At 43.7% G+C, this 19,740-nt stretch overlaps 1 protein-coding gene and 1 pseudogene across 1 annotated transcript in view; one reads left to right on the top strand and one right to left on the bottom strand.

Annotated features, from left to right (window-relative positions):
• LOC136872236 (uncharacterized) overlaps positions 1 to 14,435 on the bottom strand; it is a 52,349-nt pseudogene extending 37,914 nt beyond the window's left edge.
• Positions 1 to 19,740, top strand: part of LOC136872592 (inactive dipeptidyl peptidase 10) — a 782,685-nt gene that overhangs the window by 978 nt on the left and 761,967 nt on the right. The window lies entirely within an intron of this gene.

Genomic DNA, 19,740 nt, shown 5'->3' with positions numbered 1-19,740 from the left:
TTGTTGTTTTCGGCCTAACATATAGGTCATTAGCCCCTAATGCCGTGGCATGATCCTCTTCTGGGTAGGGGTAGTAGAATATACCCACAGTATCCCCTCTCTCTGGTAAGATGCGACTGAAAGGGGCCTCAGGGGTTCTTAACTTGGGACCGTGGGTTGGCGACCACGGGACCCTTTACCTGAGTCCTGGTATTGCTTTCACTTACTTGTGCCAGGCTCCTCACTTTCATCTATCCTATCCGACATCCCTTTGTCAACACCAGTTCTTTTCCGAGCTCAACGCTATTAGATTCCAAGGGCTAGGGAGTCTTTCGATGTCATGCCCTTTGTGGCCCTCGTCCTGCTTTGCCCGTTACCTCATTTTTTAAAATATCGGAACCATTCATTTCCACTGTGATTAACGTTAATAGACTATGGTTGCCTGGTTGTACTGCCTCTTAAAATAATCATCATCATTACCTCTTCCATTTTCACTGTGAACTGTGAATAGCGTTAATAGACGATGGTTGCCTAGTTGTGATGATGATGATGATGATGATGATGATGATTGTTGTTTAAAGGGGCCTAGCATCTAAGGTCATCGGCGCTTGCCTAGTTTATTGCCTCTTAAAACAATAATCACCATCATTACCTCTTCCATTTTCACTGTTATTAGCGTTATTAGAGGATGGTTGCCTGGTTGTACTGCCTCTTAAAACAATAATCACCACAACCTCTTCCATTTTCACTGTGATTAGCGTTAAAAGGCGATGGTTGCCTGGTTATACTGCCTCTTAAAACAATAATCACCACCATCACATCTTCCATTTTCACTGTGATTAGCGTTAAAAGGCGATGGTTGCCTGGTTATACTGCCTCTTAAAACAATAATCACCACCATCACATCTTCCATTTTCACTGTTATTAGCGTTAAAAGGCGATGGTTGCCTGGTTGTACTGCCTCTTAAAACAATAATCACCACCATCACATCTTCCATTTTCACTGTTATTAGCGTTAATAGGCGATGGTTGCCTGGTTGTATTGCCTCTTAAAACAATAATCACCACCATCACATCTTCCATTTTCACTGTTATTAGTGTTAATAGACGATGGTTGCTTGGTTGTACTGCCTCTTAAAACAATAATCACCACCATCACATCTTCCATTTTCACTGTTATTAGTGTTAATAGACGATGGTTGCTTGGTTGTACTGCCTCTTAAAACAATAATCACCACCATCACATCTTCCATTTTCACTGTTATTAGTGTTAATAGACGATGGTTGCCTGGTTGTATTGCCTCTTAAAACAATAATCACCACCATCACATCTTCCATTTTCACTGTGATTAGCGTTAATAGGCGATGGTTGCCTGGTTGTACTGCCTCTTAAAACAATAATTACCACCATCATCTCTTCCATTTTCACTGTGATTAGCGTTAATAGGCGATGGTTGCCTGGTTGTATTGCCTCTTAAAACAATAATCACCATCATCACCTCTTCCATTTTCTCTGTGGTTAGCGTTAATAGACTGCCTCTCAAAATCACCACCACCAGGAGCAGGACATGGTATGGGATGGACACTGAACATTTAGCTCAGTGCCGGGAGTGTCGGAGGACATGCTCGGCTCATCAGTCTGGTGCAGGTCTTTTTATTTGAATCCCATGGGCGACCTGCGCGTCTAGATGTGAGATGATGATGATAGTGAGGTAGGGTGTTCGGCACGTAGCATACTTCAGTCGAACAACAGCAAGGGGTCTCCCCAAAGCAGAATCACCATCAACAACGTCATATGCCCTCACTCGTTCTACACATCTTCTCATTTATACGTTAGCATGTGAGCTATGTAGGTGGAGGAGGAGGAAGTACAATCCTCATTGATATAGGATTTATATCTTTAACGCTGCTAATGATGTTGATCGGAGATACGCCGTATTCGTAGACGGCGAATTATTACGAACGGCTTAATACAACTGTCAAGTCGACTTAAGCGTTTCTGCTATTCACAATCGTTTGAGAAGTGCTTTATTAAGTTCGAGTTGATAAAGCGTTACCTATACACGGTCTTTGAAAACTGAAGAGGTGTGTACAGTGTGCCGGAATATGACATAATCACATGTGAACCTGCCAGGTACGAGGATGTATTTGTAGCGGCATTTGAAGAACCTCGCACCTCATGCCGGTCATCTTTTCGTTAAAAATGTGTGAGGTGCTGTTGACATCCTATACAGTTTCATTTCCCAATCTATGTTCACACTCTGCCTGCTGCCATTTCTTGATGGATACAGTACTTTTGCATCAATCTCTTGGCACAGGCCAGAGTAAAGTGTAGCTTCCACCGTATTCCGAGTCAACATCCATGGCTGTGACAATATGGAAGTTGCTGGGGTGTGGGTAGTGCTGAGTAATGACATTCAGAGCATGGCTAGTGCATCTGAGTGTTATGAAAGGTGCTGCTCACAGGGTCAGTTGTGCTGCAATAGTACTTTCTGACCCAGTGAGGAAAGCAATGGCAAACTACCTCACGCCTCATCTTGCCTAGTACGCCTCATTTTGGTGCTGCCATTGTTTTTTGTGGTTTCGTTATAACCGCATAACCTTTGGTGGTGCTATTTGAGGATCCAACCAGCCTCTAGGCTTATGACCTAACAGACAGACATATTCACACTCTGCAGATGTTGTGCACAATACAGTATCAGCGTTCTCCCCAGAAATTTTCGTCAGCCGGGTGGCAGAAAATGAGTAGCCGGGTGGGGAACACTATTTTTTTTATTTTTTCATTTTTGCTACTTGCTATACGTCGCACCGACACAAATAGGTCTTATGGCGACGGTGGGACAGGGAAGGCCTAGGAGTGGGAAGGAAGCGGCCGTGGCCTTAATTAGGGTACAGCTCCTGCATTTACCTGGTATGAAAATGGGAAACCACGGGAAACCATCTTCAGGGCTGCCGACAGTGAGATTCCAACCCACTATCTCCCGGATACAAGCTCACAGCTGCGCGACTCTAACCACACGGCCAACTTGCCCGGTGAATACTACATAAAAATGAAAATGTCAAATTTCAATTCCCCTCCCCACTTAGCATTAGCAGTAATATCAGACCAGGGCCGCTATCTCACCGTCAGATAGCTTCTAAATTCTAATCACATAGGATGAGTGGATCTCGAACCAGCCCTCAGGTCCAGGTAAAAATCCCTGACCTGGCCGCATATTGAACCCGGGGCCTCCGGGTAAGAGGCAGGCATGCTACCCCTTCACCACGGGGCCGGCAGCAGTAATATCTGACAGGTAAATTTAACTGTAAAATTGATTTTTTTTGTATTATGACGAACAAGTCATACCAGAATATTTTGAAGTTCGAAGTGTTCTACTGCTCATTCATAATCATTTAACACAGGAAGTTACCACTCGGTTGCTATGGAGTGCCGCGTTTGTGACATCATATGGAATCTTGTGCTCGCATGCTATTCCGCGCTAATCCAGGGGCCGCTCGCGCACACTATGTGACAGTCAAGCAAAACATTTAAACACCGATGCAATTGTTTAAATTATATTGTCAATAAGGAAGATTTATCATTAAAAAAAACCAGTTTCACCGAATTTAAATTTTGATTTGGAACACCAAAGGACTCAAATATGTATTAACAATAAGTAACTAGCACATATCTAGGTTATATTAGCCGGGCGGTCTGTAAAAACGGCACGGCGGTGCGCCCAGTAAAAAGGTCATAGGGAGAACACTGCAGTATGTTATCAGAAATTGCTGCAACAGTTGAATAAGGGAGTCGTCCTACAGTTGTTCCTAGTTGTATTTACATAGCATGTGTTCATTTAAACATGTTTGCGATTTAAATGAATCAGAAATGTCGTCCATAACTTCACCGGTACACAGCGCTCAAACAAGTGTTCTACGTTGCGATTTCATGCGGTATATGTGCGACATGTTTACTGCACGCACTGTAGACCCAGATGAGGTTCGATGTTTGTCCGACAGGAGACATTTGTTGTGTCGGTGGTGCTACGGCGAAAAGTCAAACTTCAGGGAGCCACAAACAGTCGCTAATTCAGAATGAACGGGGTGCCCACTGCTAACGCCACCTCGAGAGTCATCGAAATGAATGAGCCAGGGCAGGTGGAGTGCAAACGTACGCTTATAATCATAGATTCTGGAAACAATGGACCGAGCCCTTCATCCTGGAGCGCCATTAGACGTACGACTGGTCTGGTACACAGCTGATGATAATGCTCGTGCCTATCGAGACAGAGTTGGCATATGACCTGGCTTGAACATGGATGGGGACTTTATGTAACATGACGCTTTTAGTGCCGGGAGTGTCCGAGGACATGTTCCGCTCGTCTGTCCGGTGCGGGTCTTTTTATCCGAAGCATATGGTCGTCCTGAACGTCTAGATGTGAGATGATGATGGTAGTGAGGTAGGGAGGGGTGAAAACCGGTGTTCGGCGCGTAGCGTACTCCTGTCGAATAACACCAAGAGGTCTCCACAAACTAGAATCACCATCAACAACATCATATACCCTCACTGCATATGAGGAGAGGTTTGGTTTAGGTACGCAATATCCTACCCTAGGGTAACTACTCGTCCCCATTTTACGGGATTGTCCCTTTTTTCTCTAAAGTATCCCATTGTCCCGGCCATAAATATACAGGATGCATATAGTCCTGTTTTTCGTGAACCGTCTCCTATATTTTAAAATACCGTGCTTAAACTTGATTTATCACTAAGATCTGATCTATATTTCTCATTGTGAAAGTGTCTGACTCGTTGGCTGAATTGGCAGCGTACTGGCCTTTGGTTCAGAGCGTTCCGGGTTCGATTCCCGGCCGGGTCGGGGATTTTAACCTTCATTGGTTAATTTTAATGGCCCGGGGGCTGGGTGTTTGTGCTGTCCCCAACTTCCCTGCAACTCACACACCACACACAACACTATCCTCCACCACAATAACACGCATTTACCTGCACATGGCATATGCCGCCCACCCTCATCGGAGGGTCTGCCTTAGAAGGGCTGCACTCGGCTAGAAATAGCCACACGAAATTAAAAAATTGTGAAAGTAATTACAGTTTATTTGCTTGGCAAAAATGTAACAAACCAGTGAGGCAGAATGGCAGCTTATAACCCAGCATAGTGAACAATGTTTTGACATGAATATGTCTTATGGCTGTGGAGTCATCCGAAAATGTGTGTAACGCGAGAAAACGTGTGATTAAAGTTACGTAACGTTAGTCGTCATCATAGGTCTTGGTCGCCAAAGATGCTGCGGCTGTGGATTTGTATAAATAGTGTGTGTTGGAATAGAAAGTGCACAGTCAGTGATGCTACATTAGTCTGTACCGTAGGTCTTGGACGCCAAATACGCTCTGTGAAATGATTCAAATAAATCGTTCGTTATCAATATTTGAATTTAATTTATTGAAAGACATATTCATGATCATTAGCTTTTTGCAAAGGGAAATGTTTCTTTCTTGCAACACTTTATGTACCGAAATTGGGTCTCTTCCATTTTAAATAATAATAATAATAATAATAATAATAATAATAATAATAATAATAATAATAATAATAATAATAATCAGTACTTGTTTTCTATAAATAGTACCCTTTGTGAGGTCTGTGGCTCGTGTTAAAAATTCTAATCTGAAATAGGGCCTAATACTCAACGGCAATCGAAGTGTCCTGTATTTTCGTGCTTGTAATCTGGTCACCCTATGCTACCGTGCCGGCTAACATTCTGATAACCATGATGTCAGAGCATAGCTACCAGCTTGATGGTTTTGTTTCTACTGCGTGTTTTTTTTCCCAATGTACATACATACTCGTACACCTGCTATATTGTCATAACCTGACAAACCAGGAACACACAAGTTCTACGTTAAGAAGCATTACATTATATACAATGATTTTATGAAAAGGAAACCTCGTTTGAATTCATTTTAATTGGAGAATTCAAGGGGGAGGTGGGGTGCACAATACTTGATAAATACCGCCTTGAAAAACGAATTTCTTGCTTTTCAATAATTTCGTATCGTATTTCATCAAAATCATCATCTATTTGATATGTTATGACGTGGTGGTGGTGGTGGTGCTGGTGGTTATTGTTTCAAGAGGGAGTTTGTTAAGAACCTCTCATCTCTTGTGGGTGGGGTTGGTATCCCCTGCTGTCGGAAACGGCGACTAAGAGGAGCCCCAGGGGCTGGCGTTCATGGGGCCCTTAGCTGAATCCTGGCATTGCTTGCACTCACGTGTGCTACGCTCCTGGTTTTCATCTATCCTAACCTACCTTCCTTAGTTAACAATCGTTCTTTTCCGACTCCGACGGTATTAAGTTTCCAAGGCCTAGGGAGTATATTATTTTCACGCCCTTCGTGATCCTTGTCTTTCTTTGCCAGATATCTTCACTTTTCGAAGTGTCGGATCCCTTCCATGTTTCCTTTTGTTTCGTGTTAATAGAGGACGGTTGCCCAGTTGTACTCCCCCTTAAAACAGTAATCACCACCTTTTCCTTCGTTGTTTCCAACCCTTATTGATTAGTATTGACCCTTTACACATTTTATTGGCTGCGAAAAGAACCACTATCACAAAATGTCGCCATCATTAGTGATCTGAAGTCTTCTTGAAGTCATTTAGCGACAGAATTTCAAAGATAGCGACTATCGACTTTGCCATATTTTAGAGAAAATTCTGGCGAATTTTAAGTTATGACTTGATAAAGATGATGAGCCAAGTAGTCAGTCCTATAGCATTGCGCTTCGTGTAACCATGTCGGCGCCAACAATTCGAATGGAATTTCAGATGAATAATCGAAAAAAATTATGGAAAAATAATCAAATAACCGAAATATAATCGAGTGAAAAATAATCGATATAATAGAATAAAATGAAATAATCGAATAAGCGATTATTTTGTATTCGATTATCCCACCACTAGATGGTAGCACCCTTTGTGTTTCACTATAAGTATGTATGAAAGTCTTCATTGGGGTAATCATACTAATGAGATTGTAAAGAAGGTTATAGATCTCTTCACGTGTTTATAAGGGTATTTAGGGGATATAATTAAGGATGTAAAGGTTCCAGTGTATGGGACTCACACCAGGACTACTTAATAAGAGAACTGGAAAAGATCCAAAGGAAAGCAGCACGATTTGTTCTTGGTGATTTCCGACAATGTTGCAAATGTTGAAAATGTTGCAAAAGTTTGGCTGGGAAGACTTGGTAGCAAGCAGACGGGCTACTCAACTAAGTGGTATGTTCCGAGCTGTCAATGGAGAGACGGCGTGGAATGATACTAGTACACGAAGTAGTTGGACTGGAACGCCCGCCTGGTGGCCATGATCATTAAGGCGTTGAAGTCTAAACGGTCTGACACCGTGGTTAACCGGTTCGAGTCCCGTTGGTCGAAAGAATTGTCATCTTCAGAATGTTGACCGGCAGTGTAGAGGAGGTGGTGGTATACAATTTCTAACCACTAGATTGCGTGCCAAACGCCTAGATTAAGTTCCAAACCTCTCCGCAGTGCTCACATGGAATGAGGGTATACGACGCTGTTATTGGTGATTCGTCCGTCGCATGGAGACGTTAAGCCTTGAGCAGGCGCTGTTCGAGAGGAGTAGGCTATGTGCCGGCACCGTTTTTCACCCTCTTCCTTCCTACTATCATATATCACGTCATTCATTTCATCTCATTAACTCATCTGATGAGCGAAACCGACTTTCAACCTATTAGGTCGTGTTACGTACATTTAGTACGTGTTGAAGAGATGTTAAGTACTGAACAGAAATGGCAAACCAGACACCAACATTAAATGTATGTAACACGACCTAATAGGTTGAAAGTAGGTTTCGATTACAATGCGGTCGTGAAAATTCAATATTCATTCATCTGATGAGGTTGACGTCAGGAAGGCATCCGGTCACAAAAACCCGCCACGATAGATTCATCTCACCTCATACCCGACCCCATAGGGAAACCGGACAATGATTGGACAAAGAAACAACGCGCTTTGGTGGAGCTTTTAAAAGAAGGAGAGATCATAATATAAAGTTGGAATTCAAGAGGACAAACGGGGCAAATATTCATGTATAGGACGAAGAGGAGGATTCGCATAATTTTTCAAGAAGGATGTTCGATAAATGTCCAATTATTTGGAAAAATTTAAGAAAAGGCTACGAAAACAATTGATAGGGAATTCTGCTGCCTTAATGCAGATCATTGATTGATTGATTGATTGATTGATTGATTGATTGATTGATTGATTATTAGGCAATAAGTTACTTCACTGCTGCACATTGTCTGTGCCTGTATTTGCACAAGTTCTGTATTTATTTTTCCTAGCTTCTCTTGTCCTATAGATTTTACTGCCTATATTTCGAATTCACCAGTAGACCGACTCGTTGACTGAATGGTCGGTGTCGTAAAACTTGCGCCGAGTAAAACTTGCGCCGTGGTCATTAATCATTCTAGGATCTCATTAGCGAACGCTCTTCTTTGGGAATTCCACAGGGAAGTTTCATGTTTCAGAATGTGACAGTGTCCACTGCCTACTGCAACATCTTACATTATTCAGATATACTGTAGATACGCTAATTTTAAAAATTCACTCCCTTTTTTCACTTCCTCTTAAGTGGATTTTCCGAAAAAAATATGGTTCTTTACTTTTACAGGAAATTCCAGATACCAGTTTTCAAATCTGTAATATGTTACGTATCTGAGATAATCTGCAGACATAGTCTTTTTTTAACTTCACCCCGTTTGTCACTCCTGTTCACCCCCTATTTGTCGGATTATCCAAAAACACAAAAATACGTGTTTTTTTATTTTAAAAGGAGATTCCAAATAGCAATTTTCACGTCTGTAACATCTTAAGATATAAGTCTCCTCATAGAAGGTGATCAACCCCTTTTCCCCCTTTTTTTCACCCCACTTAATGGGATTTTCTGAAAACAAAAAAATATGTGTTTCTTTATTTTTAAAGGAGATTCCAAATACCAATTTTTACGACTGTAAACTTTCAAGTTTTTGAGATATAGATATCCTCACTTTAAAAATAACCCCCTTTTCGCCCCCTCAGCGACGGAATATCCAAAAATCCTCCCTTAGTGAGCACCTACACCCTAATAAAAATGTATCCCGAAAATTTCATTTTTTTATGTCCGGAAGTTTCGGTTCGGCGATGATGAATCAGTCAGTCAGTCAGTCAGGACATGTTATTTTATATAGAGAGTTTCAAAATCTCAGTTGTACAGATATTCACACCATTCGTTGAACCTGGAAAAAAGTTCCTGCGGTGCTTAAGACAGCTGTCAAACCACTTCTACTCCCGGCGGGGAATCTCCACGGCGCAACTTTTACTCGGCGCAATTCTTACACAGCGCAACTTTTACAGAACCGAATGGTCAGCGTACTGACCTTCGGTTCAGAGGGTTCCGGGTTCGATTCCCGGGATTTTAATCGCTCCTGATTAATTCTTCTGGCTCCGTCCCAACACTCTCATCTTCATATTGACATAACACACTCCACTACCAACCACCACAGATACGCGCAATAGTGATTACATCCCTCCATATAGAGTTGGCGTCAGGAAGGGCATCCGGCTGTAAAACACGGAATCCACATGTGCGACGCAGTTCGCACCCGCGATCCCACAGATGTGGGAAAACCGGTAGGAAAAGATAAAGAAGATTTAGAATTCAGTCTAAACATCCGAAGAGAAGATGCCATGACATTTCTGTACAAAATTATAAATACACTTAAGAAAATGGAAATTGCAACACCATGAAGGTATTGGTCGTTTGTGTGGATTTTCAAGATATGGAACGATGCCATGTAGTTATGTAAGCGATCGAAGTTTCAGACCTATTGGATTGTTGCTACAGGTCTCCCCACGTGATTTGTCGCGGAGGAATCAACTCCAGTATACGGACTCTGGTGTTGCGTAGTTGACTTGCAGTCTGTGCAGTGAAGTGTTCCCCGTCAAATATGCCTCGACGACAGAGAAGAGCACGCTGTCAACAACTGTCGCCGTTTGAGAGGGCTCGGATAATTGAGCTGTGTGAGGCTGGATTATCGCCAAGGACTGTCGCTGCACGTGTTGGCCGACAGGCATCTACGGTACAACGTGTATGGCAGCAGTGGTCAAATGAAGGTACCCACACCCGTAGACCTGGCACAAGCCCAGCGCGACGGACAACTGTGAGAGAGGATCGCCGCATCATTCGGATGGCCCGGATGGAACCCCATGCAACAGCAGCGCAAATTCGAGCAGCTGTGGCACCCCACGTTACATAACAAACAGTTGATAATCGCCTGCGTGCAGCTGGCTTACGAGCCCGTGTCCCTGCAGAAGGTGTTCCATTGACCCCACAACAGCGACGTGTAAGGCTGGCCTGGTGTCGAGAAAGATCGACGTGGGTCGACGAATGGCATAGGGTCGTCTTTAGTGATGAATCGCGCTTCTGTCTTGCCCACAGTGTCCGCCGGAATCGTGTGCGCCGACGTACCTGGGAGAGGGGCACACAGGGCCAACACCAAGCGTTATGGTCTGGGGAGCTATTGGATTTAATGTGAAATCACAATTAGTGCTTGTTGAGGGCACTATGACTGCTCGACAGTAAGTTGATAGGGTACTCAATTCAGTGGTTGTCCCTATGATGGCGAACATTGCTAATGGGATGTTTCAGCAGGACAATGCCCGGGTTCACACTGCACGCATCTCCAGTGAAGCTCTCCACGACATCACAACCTCAGAATGGCCCGCCAGATCCCCGGACCTCAGTCCTATTGAGCATGTGTGGGACATGATGGGTCGACAAATGGCCAACCGTCCTCAGCCACCCACAACTCTGGAACAACTGACCCGTCCAGTGCAGCAAGCATGGGCCATAATTCCTCAGGAAGCGATCCAGGACCTTATTGACTCCATGCCTCGACGAATTCATCAATGTATTGCAACTCGTGGTGGGCACATCCTGTATTGATTGTTGTCCAAACTTGCGGTCAGAGGGACCTGAAAGTGCAATCATCGAATCACAACCGAACACTCGTCCTGCATATTCAATTGCAGCAATGTAGCACCACTCCTTCTGGGTGTTGCAATTTCCATTTTCTTCAGTGTAGTAGTATTACTGACAGTCCTGATTTGCTGGCATTCTAAAAACTTCAATTGAGCTGAGTGGCTCAGACGGTAGAACATTGGGTGGGTTCATTCCTGGCTCAGTGCGGTGGTATTTGAAGGTGCTGCGGGACCTTGGCGTCTCTGAAAACCGAAAAAATAGTTATTGGAACATAAAACCAGGAGCATTATTATTATTATTATTATTATTATTATTATTATTATTATTATTATTATTATTATTATTATTATTATTATGCGTGAATGGTCCCTTTCGGAACACACGAAGCTTTATTTATGATTTCGTTTGCGGAGGATCCAGGATGCTTTCATCTGTTGACTAAAGATCCTTCTCCTTTCTTCCGTCCACTTGGTACCTGCTCTTTTTGGTACTTCATTCTCTGGAGTAACTTCCCAATTGTCAATTTTCTTTCTATATATATTTCGATTCAAAATGTCTTCACAGAGAATTTGTGCGTTCTTCATGTCCGCTTTTGTTTGTTGTATCCAAGGAAAATTCTTCAGTTTGTCAACTCTTTCAAGAACTTGGTGGGTTAGTCTAGTTTCTGGAAGCCTCTTAACATGTCCATAAAATTTTAGCCTTTTCTTCCTGAGGTCTGCCTCAATATTAGATAATTTTTCTGTGGATTTCCGGGTTTGGAGGCGGTACCCTTCTCCCGTGTGTCTTGGTCCTAAAATTTTCCTCATGATTTTTCGCTCTTCTTTTAGGATATTTTCCAGTTCGCCCTTTCTATGAAGCGTTAGAGTTTCCCCTGCATATAAAGCCTCCGGTTTGATTACAGTATTGTAATGTTTAATCTTAACGTGGAGAGACATACATTTTTTGTTGTAGATTTCTCTTGTTCTCCCATAAGCTCTTCTGAGTTTTTGGACACAGTTGTTTTGGGCTATTTTCTCTTGTCCGGTTGGTTCGAGGATTTCGCCCAGGTATTTGAAGTGAGGGACTCTGTTGATTTGTCCGTATTTTGTATTGAGACTATGGATGTCTAGTTTTGCACAGAAAAATTCAGTTTTCTGGAAGGAGATATGAAGTCCGACCTTTCTGGCACATTCTTGGAGAATTTCAACTTGCTTTATTGCTGTGACTTCATCGCTGGACAAAAGGGCCAGGTCATCCGCGAAGGCTAAGCATGGAATTTCAAGCTTGTTTTTTCGTGTCCCGATGTTTACTGGGTTCCAGCTATTTTGTGCTTTCAGTTCGTTTTCCCATTCCCTCATCACCTTATCTAGTACGAGGTTGAAGAGGAGGGGTGATAGTCCATCTCCTTGCCGGACACCAGTTTTTATCAGGAATTCGTCTGAGATTTCTCCCATGAATTTCACTCTTGACTTCGTGTCAGTGAGGGTCTGTTTGGTCAAGTTTAGCGTTTTGGAGTCTAGTCCCTGTTCTTTCAGGATGCTGAACAGAGATTGACGATCAACTGAATCATAAGCCTTCTTGAAATCTACAAAGGTACAGATGATTGGAAGGTTTCTGAGGGCCCTGAATTTTAGAGCGGTTTTGAGGTTGAAGATCTGTTCAGTGCATGATCTGTGAGGGCGGAACCCAGCTTGATATTCACCAATTTTATGCTCTAGTTGTTCTTGTATTCTTTTCAACAGGCATGCAGAGAAAATTTTGTAGCCGACTTCAAGGAGGGAGATTCCCCGATAGTTGTTCACATTAGTTTTGTCTCCTTTTTTGTGAAGTGGGTGAATCAAGGCACATTTCCAGGCTTCTGGGAGTTTTTCATTCTTCCAGATTTTCTGTATGATTTCTGTAAGTTCCTTGAGTGAATTTGGACCAAGATTCTTAAGGAATTCTGCAACAATCCCGTCTCTTCCTGAGGTTCTGTTGTTCTTTAGTCGTTTAATGTGGCTCTGAATTTCTTCCTGGTTTGGTGCAGGTGATTCTGGGTGAGTGAAACTGGATGATTCTTCAAGAAATCTTTCAGTGGGTTCGGGGCAGTTAAGAAGTTCTGAGAAGTACCGTGCAAGTTCTTGGCAGTTTTCTTTATTAGTAAGCGCCAATTTTCCGTCTTGTTTCCTAAAATATAAGTCTGTGGAATGTATCCTCGTATTTTTTCTGTGAATGTTCTATTATTATTATTATTATTATTATTATTATTATTATTATTATTATTATTATTATTATTATTATTATTATTATTATTATTATTATTATTATTATTATTATTATTAAAGCAAAGCGTCATTTTCCAATGGTCATTTGTAGGAGAAATATAACCTAACATAACCTATATATATATGCTATAATAATGCTGTCCTGCTCCATGGTTAAATGGTTAGCGTGCTGGCCTTTGGTCACATGGGTCCCGGGTCGATTCCCGGCAGGGTCGGGAATTTTAACCATCATTGGTTAAGTTCGCCGGCACGGGGACTGGGTGTATGTGTCGTCTTCATCATAATTTCATCCTCATCACGACGCGCAGGTCGCCCACGGGTGTCAAATCAAAAGACCTGTACCTGGGAGCCGAACATGTCCTGGGACACTCCCGGCACTAAAAGCCATACGCCATTTCATTTCATAATAATGCTGTTTGCTTTACGTTCCACTAACTACTTTTTAGGGTTTTCGGAGACGCCGAGGTGTCGGAATTTAGTCCCGCAGGAGTTCTCTTCCGTGCCAGTAATCTACCGACACGAGGCTGACGTATTTGAGCACCTTCAAATACCACCGGACTGAGCCAGGATCGAACCTGCCAAGTTGGGGTTAGAAGACCAGCGCCTTAACCGTCTGAGCCACTCAGCCCGGCCCTTTATATGGACAAATTGAGCACGTTTCTCTATTTGTAATACTACGTTCTTCGCGATAGTTACTTTTAAGGCAGCGGACACCAAGATCGTGTTATTCTGGTGTTCGGAAGTGAAGTGTTTTCTTCTTTGGCTCAAACTTTCGACATAAAATTTGTGCTTGACTGGCAGCAAAAAAGAAGTCCCTGTCTATGAAGACGTAGAATGTATGTCATAGTGCCATTAGTCTTGTTTTGAACTTACTATCCAAGTCCCGATCACTTCGCACATTCTTCGGAACGCCCTCTGTATGACATGTAATTCAACAACAAAGTGGCTTTTAGTTCTATGGCTACAACAAAACCGTAATGTTCCCGCCTTATTAATTTGACTTACTTGACTTATATCCTGTGTTCCCTTTCGGAGCAAAGGGCTGCAACAGAAGTGCTCCATTGGTTCCGTCTCCTGGCAATCAGCTGTAAGTCTGCCCAGGATTTGCCGTCCTCCATCATTTCTTCCTCCACACGTTTCCTCCAGGTTATCCTTGGTCTTTGTGACCCGTTTCATGCCAAAAATCGTCATCTAAATTTTCGTCCGGTTTCTCTTTGTTGTAGTTTCAGTAACAATGTTTCCTCGGAGATGCGGGTTATTGGCCTACAGTTCCCAAAGCACAGTGGGGGGGGGGGGCTTTCCCCTCAGCGTCTGTGCCCGCCCTCTGATAACTTCTTGGTGTTCGTCGCTACTCCCTGCTTATACGGTTGTCAATTTAGATCTCTACAGCGTGTAACCAGAGTCCCTCCTACTTTCTCAACCGGGCTTGGGACCGGTTATAGCGGAGCATTATTAGTTTGTGACATACAAAAATGCCAAATGCTATAAAGTAAATGAAAACACCTAAAAATAAAAAAGTACCTATCTTAAGATGCCCATACCTCCAGCTTTACGTGATTATAGCCATGGGACTTCCAGCTTTACGTGATTATAACCACTGGATCTCCAGCTTTATGTGATTATAACCACTGAATCTCCAGCTTTACGTGATTATAACCACTGAATCTCCAGCTTTACGTAATCATGTCATGTGAAGTACAGAGTTTCCAATACAACCACATCACTCACCGGGCCACCGTAAAACAGAACACATCGCGGTAATGTAATGAGGAAAATCTTGATATTTTGCGATATAACAACCTATTTTTCGCTCTCCTTCACCTTATCTCAATGTCTTCATTAATCTTATTCTCCTCAAGCAAGCCCACTCTCCAAAACAAATGTGTTGTTCTCCATGACTATTGACATCATGATCATAGCCACGGGGCCTCCAGCTTTACGTAATCATAGCCATGGCACCTCCAGCTTTACGTAATCATAGCCATGGCACCTCCAGCTTTACGTGATCATAACCACGGGGCCTCCAGCTTTACGTGATCATAGCCATGGGACCTCCAGCTTTACGTAATCATAGCCATGGCACATCCAGATTTACGTGATCATAGCCATGGGACTTCCAGCTTTACGTGATCATAGCCACGGGGCCTCCAGCTTTACGTGATCATAGCCATGGGGCCTCCAGCTTTACGTAATCATAGCCATGGGGCCTCCAGCTTTACGTAACCATAGCCACGGGGCCTCCAGCTTTACGTGATCATAACCACGAGACCTCCAGCTTTACGTAATCATAGCTATGGGGCCTCCAGCTTTACGTAATCATAGTCATGGGACCTCGAGTTCTACGTGACTGTTGTTATCGTGATCGTAGCCATGGGGCCTCCAGCTTTACGTAATCATAGCCATGGGACCTCCATTTCTACGTGACTGTTGTTATCGTGATCGTAGCCATGTGTCCTCCAGCTTTACGTAATCGTAGCCATGGGACCTCCATTTCTACGTGACTGTTGTTATCGTGATCGTAGCCATGGGGCCTCCAGCTTTACGTAATCGTAGCCTTGGGACCTCCATTTCTACGTGACTGTTGTTATCGTGATCACAGCCATGGGGCCTCCATCTTTACGTAATCATAGCCATGGGACCTCCATTTCTACGTGACTGTTGTTATCGTGATCGTAGCCATGGGGCGTCCAGCTTTACGTAATCGTAGCCACGGGACCTCCATTTCAACGTGACTGTTGTTATCGTGATCGTAGCCATGGGGCCTCCAGCTTTAGGTAATCATAGCCATGGGGCCTCCAGCTTTACGTAATCGTAGCCATGGGACCCCTAGTTTTACGTAATCGTAGCCATGGGAGCTCCATTTCAACGTGACTGTTGTTATCGTGATCGTAGCCATGGGGGCTCCAGCTTTACGTAATCATAGCCATAGGACCTCTAGTTTTACGTGACGGTTGATATCGTGATCATAGCCATGGGGCCACCAGCTTTACGTAATCGTAGCCATAGGACCTCTAGTTTTAAGTAACTGTTGATATCGTGATCATAGCCATGGGGCCTCCAGCTTTACGTAATCGTAGCCATAGGACCTCTAGTTTTACGTAACTGTTGATATCGTGATCATAGCCAGGGGATCTTCAGATTTACGAACATTCCGAGCTATTCATTTCAAGAATGCTACAAACGTTGCGCAGGTTTCGAAGCGCACCACCCTAAGAAGAAGTCAGTGACACTTGGTCGTCACGCCGCTTCTTCTCTCGTACTTTTAGGTTTTTATTATTAGAACTTTCTTCAGCTTTATGTTCTGATGTACTTCATTATTTTCCAGGAGAAAATATCAACGCAGGATCGCCCGTGTTTCGAACATCACGTGTACAGGTGCAAAACCATCAGCTAAGCGACTACAATACTCTACGAGCCCAGTTAAAGGGTATTAGGGGGCTCATGGAAGTTCGCTACTATTTTCCCGTGCGATGAATAATGCAGCTGGCATACGTATGGAAGTCATGCAAGGAAAAGTGGGCAAGAGAACACTTAGCGACCATCTTTGGGTGAATCTGCTACAAAGCATTCACAGTCTTGAGGGTAAACCCTAATCCTGTTTGTTGGTTATGAATTAACACACCACATTTTCCGCTGTAACTCAGGCTCCATTCATCGTAACTCCCTCAAGGATAGCGAATTACAATGATACAAGCTTCCCCCAGACGGAGGGTGCCCAGTAGACAAAACATTTCGAACACTGGCTATAGTGTGTCTTCATAAGCAGAGAGTAAACGGAATATCTGTATGTCAGTCGTAACAGTTAATAAAAAATGATTCATCAAAATAACAACGGAACCCTTATCAGCAGCCAAGGCCACCGTGTTCATAAGATGATTGTCTAGCATGAACAGCTCACAGAACTGTGGTGTCATTGTGCCTCTAGCTCAACCATATACTGTACTTGTATAGATGCTGTAGTATGGAACTCTGGGTTCGTAGACGTGAACATCCGCTGGTTGAGTTTCAGAGGCCTCAGTTCTAACTGTAGGGTCAATTACGAAACTATGGGTCGAGCCAGCTGGAATGGCTGTTCGCTTGCAGGATCCGTCGAGCGCAAATCCATGATATTGACGATCCCTTAAGGTATCAGCGATCACGGTCGTATATGGTGATGGGGGGGCATTTCTAAGGACTTCAGCATGTTTGCAGGCACCTAAGACATTACCTGCTCGGTGATGTCCGTACTGGATAAACGTTAGCTATGATTTCTGTGATTCTCTGCATTCACTGCTCGATAATCCCTCGGTACTTGTCACCCACCTGTTGATTGTCGTGTGTATCTCTTAAGGAGCACCATCTTTCATGTCTTTCAGAAGTACGTCTTGTCTCAGTTGCCGGGTACTTACAAGTTCTGAGTCGGACTTTTTACTACATAGATCTAGTTAATGCAAGCATTCATCTATTCCAACATTGAAACTGCGTGTGTGGACTACGTAAATGTTACTGGAGCTGATAAAGACATGGCATACGTGATGCTTCCTGAGTAGTTTTTGCAGAGGACAAGCCTTCTGGAGAAAACAACATGCCGTCTCGGGTATCTGTTGGTAGTTTATCAGCGCAAGAGAGAAATTTTGCTGGAAGACTGTGTTGTCTGGAGGGGATAAATGAGAGTTGGACAGGTAAACGAGGATAATCCAGTAAGTTTCTGATATGGTTGTAGCGAGGGAGAGGAGCTTAGTTTCTTGTTCAGCTTCTGGGGATCGAAATCAGTAGAGTTGTAGTGGTTCATACTGAAGAGCACCACGTTTTATAGATATGCATTTGGATTTACTTATCTTTATATTCGGATCGATCTCTTCAAATCTGTGTACTGCAAGTTTAATAAGCCTTGTGGTGTAGGGGTGGCGTGCCTGCCTCTTACCCGGAGGCCCCAGGTTCGATTCCCGGCCAGGTCAGGGATTTTTACCTGGAGCTGAGGGCTGGTTCGAGGTCTACTCAGCCTACGTAATTATAATTGAGGAGCTATCTCACAGTGAGATAGCGGCCCCGGTCTAGAAAGCCAAGAATAACGGCCGAGAGAATTCGTCGTGCTGACCACACGACACCTCGTAATCTGCAGGCCTTCGGGCTGAGCAGTGGCCGCACGGTAGGCAAAGGCCCTTCAAGGGCTGTAGTGCTATGGGGTTTGGGTTCTTGTATGTTTAGCAATTATCACAGTGTCGTCAGCGAAGTCCAGTTTCAATCGAATAGCCAAAGTCTTCTAAACGCTGTTCTGAAGACAGCACTTAGAAAATTTGATATTATAGAGAACCGGAGAGAGTGCTGAACCCCGTCTTATAATGATTGGTTTGGCTTTATATTTGTGTAGCGTTTTCATCCTGAAAATCCATTATAAAGTTGAATAGTCTCTTAGGCTTTGCCATATGTTGACAAATGCTTTTGTAATGTCTAAAAATGCCAAAACAATATAATTCTTGTCACATTTGGCTGAGGAGAGTACTGATTCTAGGATAGAGATGATAATTTCAGTTCTAGGAGAACATGCGCTGATATTTGCAATGTTCGCAAACGTTTGTCGAGAACACACTCTATAATTCTTCGCAAAAGAGAACAGATCGCATTTTGACACGTCAGAAGCATCAACACAGTCCTAGATATTTTCAAGCACTCCGGGACAACAGACCTTGATAGAATGACGAATGCAATTAGTGCCATTACCTCATAACATATAATATTTTTGTTTACAATAATTGGCTTTACATCGCACCGACACAAATAGGTCTTATGGCGACGATGGGATAGGAAAGGGCTAGGAGTGGGAAGGAAGCGGCCGTGGCCTTAATTAAGGTACAGCCTGGTGTGAAAATGGGAAACAACGGAAAACCATCTTCAGGGCTGCCGACAGTGGGGTTCGAAAACACTGGTCCTGGAGCTGTCAATAGTAAAACTCTTCACCGCCATTGCAACTTCTTGCTTAGTGACAGTTGTGTTTTCAGTGCCGTCTACCACGAACCTGCTACGCTGGCGTAGCAGGGGGAGAGGTGATACTCCCACGTGGCGCGTCCCAGGTGGCGGATAGGGGGGTCCTAACCGGCTTGCCAGCGGACTTGAGGGAAATAAAATACCTCTCGCGGACCAAACACACACCCTCTGTGGGTGGGGGAGGCTGACGAATAATACACCCACGGTATCCCCTGCCTGTCGTGAGAGGCGACTAAAAGGGGCGACCAAGGGATGATTGAATTAGAACCATGAAACTACTTTTGATTCGTACCATCACGCGGGGAACACCATGGGTTGCCTGTACTTGCGAGTTGTACCACTATGTTCGGTACGAAATTGGTTTGTGTTTAGTAGTAGTCACGAGCGTGGCCTGGGGGTTTCCAGTACCCGTGCGTCGTACCCATGTGAGCACCACCGCGGGTCTGGGCGTAGCCTGTGAGTTGTACCACTATATGAGCGACACCGTGGGTCTGCGTTGCCTTTGATTAGTATCCAC

Source organism: Anabrus simplex, chromosome 4, assembly GCF_040414725.1.
Source record: "Anabrus simplex isolate iqAnaSimp1 chromosome 4, ASM4041472v1, whole genome shotgun sequence".
Lineage (NCBI taxonomy): Eukaryota > Metazoa > Arthropoda > Insecta > Orthoptera > Tettigoniidae > Anabrus > Anabrus simplex.
Note: the sequence above shows the minus strand (reverse complement) of the source record. Positions and strands in the feature narration are given on the sequence as shown.